Here is a 19,780-nt window from a genome sequence, read left to right as displayed (position 1 = left end):
ATTCTCTAGTGTATACAGTACTTGCCTTGAACAATACAGGTTTTATACAGGCAATTAATTTACTACTACTTTTAGTTTTATTTCTTATGACAGTAAATGCGTAAGTATTACTGACCTGCCTTGCATTGCAACCTCGCCAGGTGACTGATGTGGACCTCCTGGTTCATGGCCCACTCCATTGCAGCTGTGGGGGACATAAGAGGAATATTTAGCTATACATATCCATGATATACCTGCGCTGGCAATTATTACACACATACTGGGGTGATACTTACACATGACTGGAACATCCCTTGCCGCTCTAGCCTCTTGGAGCCAGTCCTCCAAGAGGTCCCCCTTATGCCGCTTCAGGTCAGCATAGTGGTTCCTGACCTGCTAACCAGTTCGGGGTATGCCAGTGGCACTGGTGAGGTCATGGGCGAGATGGTCCCAGACCTCCGCTTTATATTGGGAGCCTTGGTACTGGCCTTGCAGCAGCCTCTGATCATGATCTTTGACAAGGGGCCCTGCCATGATCTTGGACTCCTGGATGCACCAGCACTGCGCCCAAAAGCGCACACCTTCTCCCCTTACTGCCATAGTGTCTGCAAGGGAATGCTACAACCAGTTATGAGATGTATTCCCACCTCTTGGGTTTAAGTAGGGCCAATTTTCTGCACTTTTCCATGATTGGGCAGTTTTGAAAAAGCTAAGCTATGGGCAAACCTGCTTACCTATAGTTGGCATTGTTTAAAGGGGTATACCACTGGGCACAATGAGTTAGCTGCCGTAAACATTGCTTACACTTCCTATGTTGGCCTGTGCAATGCTTAACATTGCTTACATTAGACTTTTCATTATATTTCCTTTTTGGCATTGATTTCTTCTTCATTACATCTTATATATCTGCCTGGTATCCATGATTAATGTGTACATACACTCTATGGGGTCCTTGTGTTTTATTGGAGACTTCAACACTCTATTATTCTGGGCTTACTGCTGTACTCCAGTTCACATATTTATGTTATGTAGTGGGTTATGGAACATATGACTGTATACTGATTCCTTTCACAGGTTCAGTTTTGCTTTACTATGGTGAGGACTTGTTTGCTGATACCTTATTCTGCTGTACTTCTGTGATGGCTTGGAGGTTAACCACTGTGGCTATGGTGTATAGGGTCCTGGGTTCGGGACCTGCATGGCTGTTTATTGTATGGATCGGCACAACAAGGACCATTGGATACAGAGTGATTAAGGCACTTTTGAGCATTTGTAAGCAGGTTTGCGCAATGGTAAGCACTGCTAACTTGCCGTTATATCTGCTTACAGAGAGTTAGCTTTACAATTGCTTAACCAGTGTAGGCATTGCTTACCGCCATGCAAACGGGCTTATGCCTGCTTACTAGTGCTTAAATATGCTTACTACTGCTTATTTGTGCTTATACCTGCTTACTAGTGCCTTATTCATGATGACACTGACATCTCACATTTGCATTTACTGCAGTACTCCAGTTCATGAAAATATGTTATTTAGTGGGTTATGCAACATAAATAATACTCATAAAGTGCTTTGCCATGGGAAATTTAATGTGCTGCAGTGGGACTTGAACCGAGGAATGCCTGCTCGTAAGGTGAATGCTCTGCCCACTACACTATTGCTATGCTGCTTCGTTTGCATATATCTTCCTTGTTATCCTCTTCAGCCATTTAAGCTGCATTAACTGTAGCTAAGTGATGGGCACACCCATGTACCTACAGTTAGCTTTGATCGGATTTAAAAAAAAATAAAGGGTTTGTTCATTTTATTGGTGATTACTTGCTGTTGTACATGAGGGGGAATGTTGGTGGGATATGCGGACACCTTAGAGCGGTCTCACTCATTTCTTACCCCTTTCTGCTGTTCTTCATTATGGGGGCGTGTATATTCTGAGAGCTCTGCTCTCAGACATGCCCCCTGCACTCTTACATGCTCCGTGTAAGCCTAGGAGCTCAGGCAGTGCACCTCATTGCTATGCATGGCGCGCTGCCATCTCTAACACAGAGCTGATGATTAATAGCTTTTTCATGAGACATTTTAGATAGACACATTATATAGAATAACATAGAATATCAGTGGGCAAATAAGACAGAAAAATATATAATTAAATAGACTGCTTATAAGAAAGATACATATTACATATACATGCATATGGCAAAAATGTGAATGTACAAGATCTCATATAATTTAATTAGAAAATCATATAAAATATTTGAAAATATCCTGAAAGCTAAAATTTGAAGCTTGGCCATGTGAACTTTGAAATACTGTGCATATTATGTTTTATTACATTCATTGAGACTACTTGAAATAACTAATTTCATAATTCAGAGTTGAAATTTGAGTGCTATATTGTTGAATCAGTGCATTCATTTTGATAGAAAGTAAAGTGGATTTTTGAATATGCTTGAACCCAGAAAGGGAGAATGGGATTTGAATTAAGAACTTTCTAACTTTTGAATAAAATATACAGTGCAATTTTTTTGACTCCACACAAACAGCAAGACCTCATTAATATACATATTTTTATGAATTAGTTTAATAAGCTAAAGGATTTTGAAATATTTGATGTTTATCATTTTAAGAGTTTATACAATTTTAAGATAGACACTTATACTTTGAAAATTAATTCAGAGCTTTTGTTAGATCTATAAATATGTATATATCTTTTAGCATGATAAATATATCTGTGCATTGATTTTCCTTTTGTATAATAGTTAAGTTTGATAAGATTACTTGTAACCTGTAAGCTTACAGATGTCTATCTCTTTAGGTCATACTCTGTTCTATTTATTTATTTATTTAGAGATTTAGTTATAATAATGTTGAATGAGCATATAATTTAGGAATATTTAATGAATAATTTATACTACTATTATATAAACAGGTATGTAGTACACTATTTATTGCTTTATTTAATATGTGTGATTAAGGATTGTTATACTTGTATGTAGTAATGGGAATAGTTTTAAATGGCAAAATATATAACTAAATTAAGAATCTGTAAATATTGTTAACTTACATATAATATTATATTGATTATTTTTAAATTACAGTAGCTTTGGGCTATGTTTTATGAATTTTTAGGTGTTGGTAAGTAGAGAGATAGTATAGTAGTTTGTCTGTTCAATAGGTAAACAAGGAACTTTAGTATCCATGGTAGGTTGTATTTTATTAATAATATATACTTTCACAGTTGTAGACTTCTTTTTGTTTTTGTTAGAAAGGAAGAATTCAAAAAATGGGGATTGTTAAGATATTCTTGCAGGAATGTATTAGAGTCTTATATAGAATTAAATTAATATGGTGGATAAATGTGTCATATTATCTTTTAAAAGAAATATGAATAGTTGTAATCTATTATCTATTAATGTAAATGGAATAATAATGGCAACAAAAGGACATCATTAATGAGATATCTAAATTAATTAGATATCTACAATTAAATAGAACAGACTTTATATTCTTGCAATAGACTCACTTCACAGATATACACTGTTTAAATAACTTAACTTAATACAATTTATCATCTGCTTCTTTTAAATAAAAGAGTAGAGGAACTGCTATACTTTGGAGAAAATCTACTGAAATGCCTAAGGCCATGGAATTCATTAATGATCAAAAAAGGAATGTTAATCAAGGAGCCTGAATCCTCACCACTGTCACTGGAGAGGGACATTCACTTGGAACATAAATGGATACACCCAGTACCTCCAGATGTAGCTCTCTGCATCAAGCATAATTTCCCTTAAGAGCACACAGGGAACACACTCAGTCTAGGGTCTGGATTTCTCTGTCTCCCTCCAGGTCCTCAATAATACTCCCCACTAGCACACCTATAGAGTCGAGACCTTAGCCAAGTGTCCAAACCAAGTTCTCCCCAACTCTCTCTCTCTCTGTGAAACCAGTGTTTCGTGTCCCTGCCCCAAGTAGCTGACACAAACACATACACACACACACACACACACACACACACACACACACACACACACACACACACACACACACACACACACACACAAACAAACACACACAGCTTTGCTAAGATCTGCTGCAGCTCCTGGAAGTCAGAAAACAATTTAAAACCTCCAACCTTCCAGAGTACCAATTAATTCACCCCAAAGACAATGCAGAAAGCTTCCTAGTACAGACTTTTTTTTCTCTGGCTACATTGAGAACTATAAGCTACAATATTTATGGCCTAAGCCAGGTAATTTAATTTCAAACTATTTTCAAAGTTAGGTGGACTGGGATTAAACTCTTCTCTTCCAGTATCTTCTGTTAATATATATATATTTAATTCAGTTACAATACAGTCAGGACCCACTGTTGGTGCATTTTTAACACAAGCAACTTTGCAAATACATTTTTCAACACAAGCATCTGTACAAATCAGTTTGATATACAAATAGTATACAATTCTTTACAAAATCTCAGCTAACTGTGCTGGCATATTTTACCCATCCATTGCCCTACTTTCCCTGGCATAGCTGGCAATAACTCACATCATCATATCTCTCCCCCTTTAAAGACTCAAGTTAGTTTTATAAACAATGCTTGAGAAATGTTGCTTGTGATGAATTGGACTCTCTAGGGGATATATTAACCCATGTCCTGTCTTGAGAACCCATCTGCATTGTCATTGCTGACCCCACTACAGTGCTGCACTGTCATGTCATATGCCTGCAACCCTAGGCTCTACTTTAGTAACTTGGCATTTTGCTGGCTGACGCGATGTATCCATAAATCCACCACAGACTCCTCCTGCCTCCTACTGCAAATACTTAGCACAATGGCGTCCCTGTCATGGTAATGTTTTGTCATGTTAACATGGTATAATTTGTGCCCCTGCTGCCTGCCTATCAGTTCTATCTATCATGTAGTTAACATCACTGATCTTCCTTACCACATTGAAGGGTCCCTCCCAAGCTGCCTGCAGCTTACTGTATCTGACAGGAATGAGAACCACAATCTGCTGTCCCACAGCAGACTTTCGGGCTTGAGCATTCCTATCATACCAGACCTTTTTCTGCTGTTGGGCTGCTGCCAGGTTCTCCTGGGTCAAGCCTATTAGCTCCTTAACCCTTGTCCTGAGGTTTAGGGCATATGCCATAACAGACCCCTTGTGGGATTCACACTCACCCTCCCACTCATCACAAATCAAATCTAAAGCCCCCCCTCACCATAAGCCCATACAGCAACTCAAAGGGTGAAAAACCTGTGGATTCCTGGAGTACCTTTCGGCATGTAAACAGCAGATGGGGTGAATATTTGTCCCACTTTCTCTTAAACTAGTCTGCAAATGCCTGTAGCATAGTCTTTAGTGTAGAGATCAACTTATTTGCAAGACCATTAGTCAGGGTATTGTAGGGGGTGGTCTTTCGGTGCTTCACCCCACAGAGCTTCCACAGACAATCCAGCAGCTCTGATATGAAATTGGCACCTCTGTCAGTCAGTATTTCTCTCGGGAAACCTGCCCTGCTGAAAATCTCTAATAAAGCATTTTTTTCCTTCTCCATCTCAATGAAGGACAGAGTCATTACCTCAGAATATCTAGTAGCATAATTTACTACCACTAGGATATACTTCTTTCCTGTGGAACTTGGAGTACTCAGAGGCCCCACAATATCCATAGCTATTCTCTGAAATGGCTCCTCAATCACAGGCAAAGGCATCAAAGGAGCTTTGACCTTGTCTCCTGCCTTGCCTACTTTTTGGCACTGCTCACAGGTCCTACAGCACCCTGTTACATCCCTTGCAATCCCAGGCCAATAAAAGTTCTACATAATATGTATCTTGGTATGCTTTATGCCCATATGACCTCTAAAAGGAATGTCATGGGCTATGGCTAGAAGTGACAGATGATAGGCTCTAGGCACTACCAACTGCTGTATTATCTCACCCTCTAGCAGTTCCTCAGGGGTCCACTCTCTACACAGTAACCCTTTGTTCCAATATACATATTCCCCTTTTCCTTGAGAATCAGGGACCTCCCTAGCTACCTCCCTCAAGCCTCTTAGTGTAGGGTCAGAGAGCTAAGCCTGTCTCAATTCTATGTTCGCAACTCTTTCCAGCTCCCCTTCCACAGGAAGTCTGGTATCCTCTAAGAGTGCCTCACTGTCAACCTGAGTGCTACCACTCACCTCTGCCATTGCAGGCACCCTGTCAAAGGGAACACCAGTACTTACCAGCAGCTGTGGCTCACCTTCAGGCTCACTGTTACAGGGTATCTCCCTCCCTCAAATAGCCACTTCACCAGCCCTGGCTTCAGGTGTGAGGTCTGTTTGGGTCTCCCACAGGCTACCAGACCCACATGCCTGTCCCCAAGCCTGACTGTGTGTAACTCCATGCACACAAGATACTGCATTATCAAAATCATTCCATATCACTACATCTGCAGGGATATACTCAAACACACCTACTTTCTTGCTTCCTATTCCACTCTTCCAGTCAAGACGAACCCTGGCCAAAGGCATTTGGAATGGGGTCCCTCCTAAAGCCCTGACAGGAATGGACTCCTCAAGCAAATACTTCTCCTCTTTAACCACTGCAGGATTCACAATGGTTATGTCAAAGTCTGTATCTCTCTTAGCAGTGGCCTGTTTTCCATCCATTAAGATAGGATATAACCTCTGGTGATAGTTTGCTACCCCTGTTGTCTCCAGACAACTTGCCAGTGGATTACAGTTATTCCCATTTGCTGGCTCCACCACCTTTTGTTCCCCACCTTGCCTCTGTGGGCATCTATAGCCCCACTAGTTACATTTACAACATTTAACCCTTTATCCTGGCCGTGTAACTGAACTAGTGCCTTCCCCTGTTACTGGTGGACTCTGCTGGGGTGGTTTAGGCTACCCACCATGGGTTCCCTTATATCCATGTGCAGCACTGGGTTTCCCCTTCCTGTGCCCTGCTTGCTAATTACATATCCCCCTTTTTTCCTCAACTCATCTTCAGAGTTACATTCTTGGCCTGCCAACTGGAAAATCATGTCTTCAGGCAAAGTGCTAAGGGCTTGTTCCCTCACCAAAACATCTGCCAGCCTTTCAACAGTGGTAACCTGACAGCCACTCACCTACCCATGAAAACAAGTGTTTAACTCAGAAATATAATCACACACACTTTCATCTGCCTTGCATCTATGCTCGTGAACTTTTTTTCTGTAAGCTTCAGGTGTTAACTTAAAAGATTCAGGTAAACATTTCTTTACTTTGTCATTTGGAAACAGACATTACAGCTTTACCATGGAGTAAGGGGGTCAGGAACCATAACCAGAGGCCTTGGTCAATAGTATACTGTTTACATACTCTTTCAAATATAAGAATCTTCTTCTACATCTTTCAGCTTTTCCCAGTTAGGGGTCACCACAGTGGATCACCTGTCTGCTCATGATTGGCAGTGGAGTTTTACAGTGTCGAGTTGCCAGCTCAGTGCCCAACCTTCCACAGAAGGCACACACACGCACTCAAGTCTAGGGCCAATTTAGAGTGTCCAATCCACCTACAGCATGTCTTTGGGATGAAACCAGAGCACCCAAAGGAAACTCGCGTGACCACAGGGAGGACATGCAGACTCTGCACAGAAGGCATCCCAGCTGAGGATCGAACAGGAGAACCTCTTGCTGTGAGACTGCAACGCTAACCGCTGCACCACCATTGCTGCCCCTTTCATAAATATGAATACAGCTATCAAAATTAGCACCTTCTGTATATTGTGGAAAAAATTTACTGACCTTTATTGCTTCTGGGGTTCACTTATTACCTTTCCCATTACCTCCATGACCCTGGCAAAGAGTCAGCATCTCCCTCTCATGTTAATGCTGTCTCTCATTTTCTTCTGCCTCCAAACATTGCAGTCTCTGATTTTCTTCAATCTCCAAATGCCACAGTCTCACTGCTGATTCTAATTCCATCTGTTGCTCATCCTCTTCAGCCACAAAATGCCACAGTCTCTCTGCTGATTCTAATTCCAAATGTTTGACCTCAAGTTCAAGTCTCTTTAAATCCAGATGGATTTTTAAGTCATGAGAAAAAGGTGAGCTGTCCTGTTTCTGAGGGCTGAAAATTCCCATCACCAGACTGGTTATCCTCTTGGTTGCTGGTCTGAGTTGCTACTAAGGTTGAAATTATTTCCTCTTTAGTCAGGTTGGCTTACACTAGTTCTTTGGCTTCTCACACCTTGGCCAACTGGTTCTTTCCCAGCTTGCCATAATCCTCTGCTGACATCTTTGCCTGCTTTCCCTGACTAAACTAAACTAACAAAAAAATAAATAAAACTGTTGTGAAATAACACTTTGAATGTTTAACTTGTGGCTGCTGAGAGAACACACCTTTAATGACAACTGCCTACAGGCTACAGAAGTTCAATTAATATCCCACCACTGCTCAGAGATACGTGATGGCCACACTCTATGACAGTAATCAAGAAGCCTGATTCCTCATCACTGGCACTGGACAGGGACATTCACTTAGAGCAAAAATGGAAATACCCAGTGTTTTCAGATGCAGCTCTCTGCATCAAGCACAATTTCCCTTAAGAGCACACACAGAATACACTCAGTACTGGGTTTGGATTTCTCTATCTGTTTCTCTCCAGGTCCCCATTAATACTTTCCACTGGCACAGCTATTGAGTTGAGACCTCAGATGAGTATCCAAGCCAAGTTCTCCACCATTCTCTCTGTGAAAGCAGTGCTTTGTGTCACTGATCCAAGCAGCTGACACACACATACACACACACACACACACACACTCTTTGAGGTTTGATTTTTACAAACACACACACACACACACACACACACACACACACACACACACACACTCACTCCCCGGAAAGGCAGGCACAGATTTACTATCTATATCCCCTTCTTCCCAGATTATATGGTAATTACACCACCACCATACACCAAACCCAGTTACTCTAAGGCTCTTGCAAGGGTATGCAATTATACTGAGTGAAATTCATATGAAATCAAATGTAGTTTGACCAATAGCAACGCTTTCAGGAATGACCAGAACTGTAACCAAATATACATAAGTACTCTCAGAGATTAAAATATTCTCTAAAGGACCAGTCACAATGAAAAGTTTAAATATCTTTAATAATAAATAACAAAAGAACATAAAATACTAAATGTCTATTTACAATAAACACCAGAGTTTCAATCACAGGAAATAATAAAATAATACAGATGAATATATTCACACAGATACAGAAAAACAGTACTTAACTAATGTCACTATATTTTCCTGACTGATTAAAAGAATAACTATTCCCTGGTCACTTACTAAAGCAAGGCAAGATAAAGTGGGTGAGAGATCCTTCTATGTCAGGTTCCAAAAACAGACTGCAATGAGACTTCAGTCTCACCTAGTATTAAAATATATTTTTTAGTGATGGATTACAGAATGACATCACATATATCTGGTCATATGACTTCTGGTTCCCATGCTACCCCCCTTGGCTAGAAGCTGTCAGGATTTAGCACATATATGTCAGTAATACACACAGAGCGAGCTTTGTTAAGATCTGCTGCAGCTTCTGACAGTCAGAAAACAATTTCAAACCTCCACCCTTCCAGAGTAGCAATCCGTTCACCCCAAAGACAATGCAGAAAGCTTCCTAGTACAGACTTTTTGTCTCTGACTGCATTAAGAACTCTAAGATACAATCTTTATGGCCTAAGCTAAGTAATTTAATTTCAAACTATTTTCAAAATTAGGTGGATTGAGATTAACCTATTCTCTTCCAGTATCCTCAGTTAACATATATATTTAATTCAGTTGCAATACAGTCAAGGCACACTGTTGGAACATTTTTAGCACAAGCAACTTTACAAACATATTTTTCAACACAAGCATTTGTACAAATCAGTTTGATATACAAATGATATATAATTCTTTACAAAATTCCAGCTAGCTGTGCTGGTATATGTTACACATCTACTGCTCTACTTCTCCTGGCATAGCTAGCAATACCTCACATTGTCACAGATGTATACATTTATAATAATTAAATATAATGGAAAACAATATGCGCTTGCAAATTTTTGTTGTATCATTGGAATAGGAGCAAGAGTGGTTAAAGATCATTTAAACTTACTACAAAGTCATTAAAAGGGGCATTTAATTTTAGCAGGGGATTTTGACTGCATATCTAGTATAGAAGATACAAGTGAACAGAAGAAAGTTAACATGGCGGCATCAGCTAAAGCACTAAATAGATGGATTAGTAATAATAATGTATTTGATTTAATAGTAATAGCAGAAGATAATTCACTGTTCTTCACTCATTATTCTTATGTGCATGGGATACAAATTAGACTTGATATGGTTCATGCCTCTACAGATTTACTTAATAACGTGAATTAATTTAAACATATTCTTTGTCCTTTATCCAATCATAATGCACTAAGCATTAACATATTAATGGATATAAGGAAATTTCAGATTATTTATAGAATCCCAATATATATATATATATATATATATATATATATATATATATATATATATATATATATATATAAAATGAAATAAAAAAAATTAGAAATTACCTTAAGAAACAAATTGAGATTTTTTTTATCTTTGAGTGATAATGGTCAGGTTAGTAAAGTAATCCAAAAACAGGTTCGAAAAACCAGCAACACAGTCCGAGAAGGGTCAAATAACACTATTTATTCCACTGTTTTAAACGCTTTTCTTCAGCTTGATAGCAAACTTCTTCAGAAAGAGTTACAGCAATAAAAAAACCTTCCTTATAACTAAGACAGGTGATCAGCATTCACCAATTGCATCACTTTGTTCTACTTAAGCAAACACACTTTAAAATTAAAGTGACAACTGCTGATAACCAGTAATAAAACAACGTTAAAGTATATAAACACATTAAAATATATGAACATGTCTATGATAGTAACCACAATACACAAAGGTAAAAACATTAAAAGTTGTTTTGTATAACTCAGCCATTGCCAGAAATAATATATGTTTTTAACAAAATGTGACTCATCTCTGCAAGCTCTTTAGTTTGAGAATGCTACTAATTGAGCATGAATCATTCAACCCAGGAAAATTGTAGGCATTCAGCCTCACTTGCCAGGCTAATTCAAGTTCTTCAAGTTTGATTGGTCTAGGGCCACCCCTACTGTCATACTTGGCTTGATCAATGATAATAAATTTAAAAGCATGTTCTTTATTAGAAATAATGTGCTTAGCTAGCGCATTCTCCAGTTTACATTTATTCATAGCATATTGGTGTTCGTAAATTCTGTCACGGAGCCTCCGCTCCATCTTTCCTATATAGAAAGCAAGACAGAGTGTACACCTAGCCAAGTAAACTACAAAAGACAAATTACAGTTGAATCTGCCTTTCAATTTATAAGTTGTACCATTAAGCTTAAATGAATTAGTGACTTCTACAAGTTTACAATAGTTACAATTTTGACATCTATACATCCCAGTATTCCGTACTACTGGAGTGTATTGCTGTTCTAAGAGGGTTTTAAGGTTCTTCCCTCTTCTAAATGTCACTCTAGGGGTCTCACCTACTTTAACGTAAATGTTAGGGTACATCTTAAACAGATCCCAATTTTTCTGTAAGATGTCCAAACATGAATAACTATGTGAACTGAATGTAGTGATGAAGGACAAAGTGGCATTCTTGTCCTCACTAACCAATACTCTACTAGTGATGTCTGAATATTCATCCACTACCTTGTGCATACTAGATGGTGTCAGTAGGGGTTTAGCACTAAGTAAAGGAATGTATACCCTATCCACTCTCTTAGTTGTAACCTCTTGGATAAGAGCATCCAAGAGGGGCTCTGGGTATCCACGATGCAAAAACATGCTTTTTAAAACAGCACATTCATCAGAAAAATCTTCATCCAAACTGGTCATTCTGGAGGCCCTCACTAACTGGCCCTTAATGACTGACCTCTTTTGATGAAAGGGATGGCTACTGGCGAAATGGAGGAATGGGTTAGTAAAGTCATATTATGGAACTCCTTAAAATGTATATTAAAGACAGAATGGGAAGTCTGGTTAGTAATAAAATGAAAGAGTGGAATGAAGAGTTATAAAACTACAAGATGAAATGCACAAAGTCAGAGTTAAACAACAAACAGAAACTAGATAATACTGAAGTCATTAAAAATTAATGACCAAATATCAAACAGTTTTAATGCATAGAGTGGAGATAGCTTTACAAAATCTAAAATTGCACAGTTATGCAATGAGTTAAAAAAATCTACATAGAATTAGCTAATAGAAGTAAGGTGTTAAGAAAAAAGGGTTTACATTATGTTGTCGAAAAACGAGTTAATCGAACATGTCTTCATCGACACATAAACAGCGAAAACACAAAACTCTGAATGGCCACTTCAGCAAATTTTTCCCAAGGGAAAAAAATCACTTGGCTGTCATCAGGGATTTTCTCTTTTCCCCACTGTTGTGTAATCTTGAAGTTGGTATATTTAGTTAGGGGGGTGTGGGTGGCGAAGCCCCCTACTTTGTAAGGTTTGAAAATTTGTTTTGTTTCTGCTTGGCCAAGCAAGTTTTCTCCTGGGAAAAAAACTGGCTTAAGTGGCCATTCGGAGTTTTGTGTTTTCACTGTTTATGTGCCAATGAAGACGTGTTCGATGAACACATCTTTTGACAACATAATATAGACCCAAGAAAAAAAGCACAAATCAATAATATGTAAAATCCTCACACTAATAAGCTTACTTCAGACATAAAGAAAATGCTTAATATTTAAAAAAAATCCATGAGGATCTTAATAAAGATAAAATAATAATCATGATGATTACAAAACTGACAAGTATTTAAAGAAAAATAAAAAATGTAGTAACTAGCTTATATTTAGCAAAAAGAATGAACAAAAAATTGGTCCTAATAAGCTTAAATATCTAGATTCTATAGATTGCAACTACTTTTTTTAAAACTTTAGAAGTATTTGCATTTCTAGAACAATGTATTGGAATATTAAAAACCTGTCAAGAGACTTCAAAGCATACATTAAAACCGGATCTTAGATTTCTTAAGGCTTCACTTTAAATAAAAATACAAATCAAGGGTCTCATTTGTCCCCTCTACTATTTGGGTTACTTATTGAACCCTTAGCTAATAGTATAAGAAGCAATGAAAAAAACTGATTGATTCTTAGTTAACAAGGATTGCCAATCTAAAACACAGATTTTTGTAAATTACATTTTACTAACTATGGGAGATGTAAATTATTTAAATGAAGAAACAGATGATGAACTTGAAACACTTCAAGAAGTATAGCTTTTGAAATGGAATAATAATAAAACTTAAACTTTAGTGTTAAATCAATTACTAGGTAGAATGTTTAAATATAACTATAATTGGGAAGGAAAATAAAACATTTAGGAATAAAACTCTATCAAGATGTGAGTAAGATTATTAATAATAATCTTGAAAAACTAACTGAAGAACTGTTACTTCTTATTAAAAAATGGATTGGATTTTTTTTCTGTTTCTTTTTTTTACTTTTGAGGACAGGTTAGTATTTATTAAAATTATTATATTATTATTATATTATCCAAGATTACATATACATATATATATATATATATATATATATATATATATATATATATATATATATATATACAAAAATGGGTCTACTTCAGTAGACCAAAATATCACTTACCTGAAATTCAGATAACTGAGACAAAATAGGCTGACAGCATGAGAATACAGATGTCCCAGAACACAAACTTCCACTTCAGGTAAGTAAATGCTTGGCCATCCTGTTGAACTTTGCCCCTTACCCCTGTGGTAGTGCGATCTTGAAGATGGTATATTTCGTTAGGGGGTTGTGGGGGGTGCAGCCAACCACATATGGGGGTGTGGGGGCAAAGACCCCCCACATTGGTGAGTTTACTTTCCTTTAGTTTTGTTGTTTTTTCAGGATGGCCAAGTGTTTACTTACCTGGAGTGGTGAGTTGGTGTTCTGGGATGTCAGTGTTCTTGTACTGTCGGTCTTTTCATCTCGGCTATCTGAATTTCAGGTAAGTGATATACTGATATTTTGGACTACTGAAGTAGACCCGTATATATATATATATATATATATATATATATATATATATATATATAAGCGTTAATACCTGACAAAAAAAAACTTTTAATGAAAATGGAAAAATGTTAACTTCATTTTTATGGTATCATAAAAAGCTGAGAATTGCTTATAGAAATCATAAACGATTTGAGAGTATGATGGTATCAGCTTCCCAGATGTAGAATCTTATTCCATTGCTGTAAAGATTAACTTTATTATACTCTCTATAGACTCATCTTACACTGGTTAACAGAAAATCATCCAGGAGCAGATTATACTAAATTCTTTGTAAATTAATTATAAAGTTTATCAGACATGATAAATTAAAAATATATAATAATTCTTTCATCTAGTTAATAAAATTTATATTAGAAGGAAATTAATTTCAATATTTAGACTCTACATATATGAAATCAATACTTGAAACAATTAAGAAATATGCTTTTAAAACTCCATAATATCAAAATGGACATTTCTGTGCTTTCCCATTGCACACACCTCTAGATTTAAGATAACTCAGAGCAATGTTAAAATTAATTTATTAAAAAGGAATGGATTAGTGTTATGGTCTGCTTGCTTTGAAAAAAAAAGCTAAGCCATTAGAATATTTAAGGAAAGATTACAAGTTATATGAATCTGTTAACCAGTTAATATTATCCGGTAAGAAATAGGTGATTTTGTAAATAATGTGAGTGAATAGGAACAGAACACTATTCCCCCATGATATGAATGCCATCATTGAAGGTAAACTGACCTACAAAGGAAGCTTGTCCAAGTTATATAAGTTAATTAAAAAAATAATAATTTTGATGCAAAATTACGGGATTTTTTTAGATAGTAGTTTATTGAGTGACTCAATGGCTGATAAAATAAAACTTTGTTACTTAAATTAGTTAAACATCTTCAAGTTTATACTAGAAAGTGTGTATGTGGAAATAGAGACACAGAATGTTTGATACTCCCTATAAAATATCTAAGTTTAGTAAAATGACTTCTTCAGTTTGTTGCAGATGAAATAAAGATGTAAAAGAAGATTGGATACATGTTTATGGATTGTGAATAATTAAATGCATATTGGGAAGAGATAAGTATCTTTTAAGGGGTTATGATCTAATAATTGTTTTTAACTAGATCAATAATATTACTGAATGTTCCATTTCCTAAAGCCAATCAACAAAACACATTTTGGTGTCTTTTGGCAGTTGCTAGAAAAGTTATTACAAAAATTTAGAAATCAAACTGAGTTCCTGTGTTCAAAGAATTTTTAAATTTAACACACTGCTATGAAAAACTATAAAACAATTGATCAGAATAAGATCTATAAATCACACTAAGACTTTTAGTGGTTGGGATTGCCTTGAAATGTTGTTATTGAAATAGCAAGACTCTCAACATGTTAATTGTGTAAGATTCTGTTCATGATTCAATGTATTCCTAATATTGTATAACAGTATGTGACGTTGAGTTTCTTTCTGTGTATATATTGTAAATATGGTGCATTAATAAAATTTTCTTGAAAAATAAGGTCAAACATATGAATAAATTGTCCTTTCAAAATATTTTCTTTCACTGTTTATGATATATGTGCAATAAGTTCTGAGCCATTTGAGCATGCACTTGTAGTATGTTCATAGGTTCATAGGTTTATAGGTTGGTACTAGGCTATCGGCCCTAGGTCCTATACAAGCCTAGCCATAACAATTCCCTGGATATTTCTTCCCACAATATTTACTTCCCTGGACCCCTGTCTAACATGGCAACTGATGTGATCCCTGGGGTGAATTTCCTTATCTCCCATCTAATCGTCAAGGTTCCTTTTGAAGAGGCCAAGGAGGTGCTCTGCTTGACATGTATGGGCAGTCTATTCCAGAGTACGGGGAGTCTCTGGGTCAGGAACCTATCCCTCCAGCATGTTTTGTTCATTGTGATGCCAAGGTTTAGCTCCCTGGAGCATGTGGCTCTGAGGGATTGGGATTTCTTTAAGTGGAGCATGTCCAACAGTTCAGGGTTTGACATGACCTTGTATGTTAAGCAGAGATCGCCTCTAAGTAGACGATATGCCACAGAGTTTAGCTGGAGTTTTTTTAGATGGTCAGCATACGGCACCTGCTTTAGGCTTGTGATTCTTTTAGTGAGATATTTCTGCGGCCTTTCCAGCTGTTGCAGATGTCTTGTAAGGTACATACCAAACGGGGCGTTGTACTCTATAATGGGTCTAATGAGGGATAAGTACAGTGGGACAATTACCTCCTTTTTCTGGATGAAAAGCTCTTACTGATGAAGTGTGCCACATAGAAGGATTTCCTGACTGTTGTGGCGATGTGGTTATCGAAGGTGAGACCACTGTCCACCTGTGTCCCTAAGTCTCTCATCACACTTTCAGTGTTTAGTGCACTGCCACCTATGTGGTAATTCATGGGTACATGGTTTTTCCCAAAAGGGATAACTATAAATTTCTTGGCATTAAGCTTGAGTCCATGGCTCTAGTACCAAGCATCTGTTTCTGTAAGGCCCTTTTGTAGAATATCCACATCATTTGGGGATTCAGTAATGGCTCTCAGTTTGCAGTCATCTGCAAACTTTGTTAGCCAGATTCCTTTATTGTTGGCCTGTACTTCAGAGACGTAGATGCCAAACAAGAGCGATCCCAGGATTGAACCCTGAGGTACTCCACTTGTCACTTGTCTAGAGCTGGATTTGGAGTCGGCTACTTTTACAGTTTGGGATCTGTCAGTAAGCCAGTTGGCAACCCGAGTGACATAGGGATTTATGCCCAGCTTAGTAAGTTTATCTATGATTCCAGAGTGAGGGATGGTATCAAAGGCCTTGGCAAGGTCCAGATAGGCTGTGTGGGCTGCCTTACCCTTGTCCACAGCTCTGGAGACTGATTTGAAGAAGTCAGTCAGGTTCAGGAGACAAGATCGGCCCTTCACGAACCTAAACTGGGTGGGGTCCAGTGTTTGAAGGTTGCCGATGTCTTTGTTTATAAGTTCCATGATAATGCGTTCCATGCCCTTGCAGATCAGGCTTGTCAGACTGATGGCTCAGTAGTTCCCAGGATCCAAGGTGGATCCCCCCTTGTGGAGTGGGATAACTGTAGCTGTGCACCACTCAGTGGGCATGAAGCCTGAGGTGAGGCTATGATTATTTAACATGACACTTAGGTGAGGTGCCAGTTCATTTTGTAGTTCATGTAGTACACAGGCCGGGATGCCATCTGGTTCCATGGATGCTGTATTCTTAGCTTTGGAGAGTGCGGTTTCTACCTGTGTAGCCATGATTACCGGAAGTTGGCAATCTTTTGGTATTGAGATGGGCCCTTTAGGGGGTGAAAGGGGGGTGAAGTTTGCACTAGATTGATGTGCCAGTATATTAGCAATATCCTTGGGATCAGTATATTTAATGCCATTCCGTTGTAGCTCAGAGCAGATCTGAGCATTGCCATTTAGATTCTTGACATAACTATAGAATGCCTTGTGATTGTCTTTGGAATCTTTGGCAATTTTATTTTTGTAACTAGCTTTGGAGGATGTCGTTGTTGTTAGTGTCACTACTGCTGTGGTTTTGAGAGTGTAAAGTGTTCACTTTATCAAAGGAAGCCATTGGTTGCAGTGGAAATGTAGTGTTAGTGAGCTCTGCGGGTGCTGCACTGGGAAGCGAACCTCTAACTTCTTCACCTTGGCTCTGGTCTGCCTGTTCATCACTGGTATTGCCCACATTTTGAGCTAGCATAACTTCCTTCCTCATTAAGTGTGTCTATAAAAATGCTTAAGTATTCATCTATTTGCCCTGCTTCAGCTTCCCTTTGTTTAGCACTAAATCCCACTGTTTCCATACTTGATAGGATTTGCTGTATGTTGTTCTTGGGGTATTGAACAGCTACGGCTTTTCAAACCTTCTTTTTAGCCCTTGCAGAAGTGGGTGCTTCTTTGGGAATTTCTAATTTGATTCCTTGGCCTGAGGATCTCATCAAGTTCCCACGCAGCAGCTTAGTTGTCTGTTTACCCACTTCTGCTGAGAACTCTTCATAAAGCATTATAGCTTCTTCTGAAATTTGACTCTGCCTCTGCTTGAGCTCTTGAATTAACAACATGAGAAAGTTCCTGTAAAAGAAATATTGTCATTAATATGGATTATTATTAATAATACCAAATGCGTAATTTCTTCATTTACACTTCAAGCCCCTCTTTTTGTTTTTTTTTTGCTCGTTTCTTTTTAATTTGTTAATATTATTACACAGTCTATTATTTATATGGATGATTCTGCAGGATGTGACAAGTATTCATGTTAAATGATATTGCTGTGTCTGTAACTTGTCTCCTGTAAGAAAAGTAATGATTTTTCTTGCATTTTAGAACATATAAAAGCTGTACAGGGGTGGTATTTCCTGAGCTGCTAGCTGATTAGGATTTGTGATGGTAATTGTAATATGGCAGAAGTAATGGTTCCTAATATAAATTGATTATTATCTTTGTTATTATGATTTAATTGTTGATTTATTTATGCATTTATTTTTGAAAAGAGCAGACAGGGGCTAAACCATGAACCATAAAACCTGGTCCTGAAGCAATTAGCCAGTTGGAATGTGAAGGGAGTTGCCCTGGTTCTGTTTGATGTCCGTGTTCTGCCTGGCACACAATACCCACCAAGAACCAGTGTAGCTAGCCTCTTGTTACTCTTCTCCTTTCACCTCTGCCTAACTGCACCGTTCAACACACCGTTAGCAACAGTACGACTCCTTATCCATGACCTTTAACCTATTGTCATATACATATTTTGTTAGTGTGGTATAAGTGAAAAGGTCAGTTACTACCTAAACAGTGAAACATTGTCTGCTGTCACACCATTGACTCTCTTATACTAACTATTTGCAACATTGCTTTCTGAAATGAAAAAAAAATGTATTTCAATTGAGAAAATGTATACATTGCATGACAGTTAATTTCAAATTTGATGAGTATAATTTTGTGAAACCGTTGATTTTATCTGACATGTTCAGCTATTTTTTTATAGTAGTAAGCTCATTGTGTCACAAAATCCATTTTGTGCCACTGCCAGCTAATGTCTTTATTATCATTTTGTTTAAAATGTAGCCATCGAAGAAGACAAAAAGTCTTTGAAGAACATGAATTGTAGAAAATGTTACTATTACAAAAGGTTGCTGTAATACTGATTCAGTTTCCAGTTTCTGTCACAGAAATGGATTTCAGCATTTTATTATCATGTTTTTTTTTCTTGCTATTGCCCCTCAGGTAATGATGAGAAGAAATCAAACGTTGCAGGGGACTCAGACACAGGAATACTTTACAGAGATACATTGATTTTTACATTACCAGTATCTGACTAGCTCCCGTGGGGTCTTATCTTTAAAGGCAGTTAAAAGCTTTAGTCTGTAACCCGCACATAACTAAATCTCCAGGAAATACTGCATATCACTCTAAATGGAGTATTTCTACTATAACCTTTACCAAAAAGACTGTCTTGTACTCCTCAGGTTTAAAACTACTTCTGAGGATTCTTTTTTTTCCTGAGATCAAAAAAAATAGATGCTTTTTATATAAAGACCAACTGACTGCATGTGGATCATAATGCCAGAATCTAATGCAAAGAAAGACAGAGACAGAGAGAGAGAGATGAATGGTAACTTTTTTTTTTTATTTAAAACTGAATCTGCTTT

The sequence above is a fragment of the Protopterus annectens genome, chromosome 2.part2 (genome assembly GCF_019279795.1).
Source record: "Protopterus annectens isolate FY-2018-M chromosome 2.part2, PAN1.0, whole genome shotgun sequence".
NCBI lineage: Eukaryota > Metazoa > Chordata > Ceratodontiformes > Protopteridae > Protopterus > Protopterus annectens.
This window is presented reverse-complemented; position numbering follows the sequence as displayed.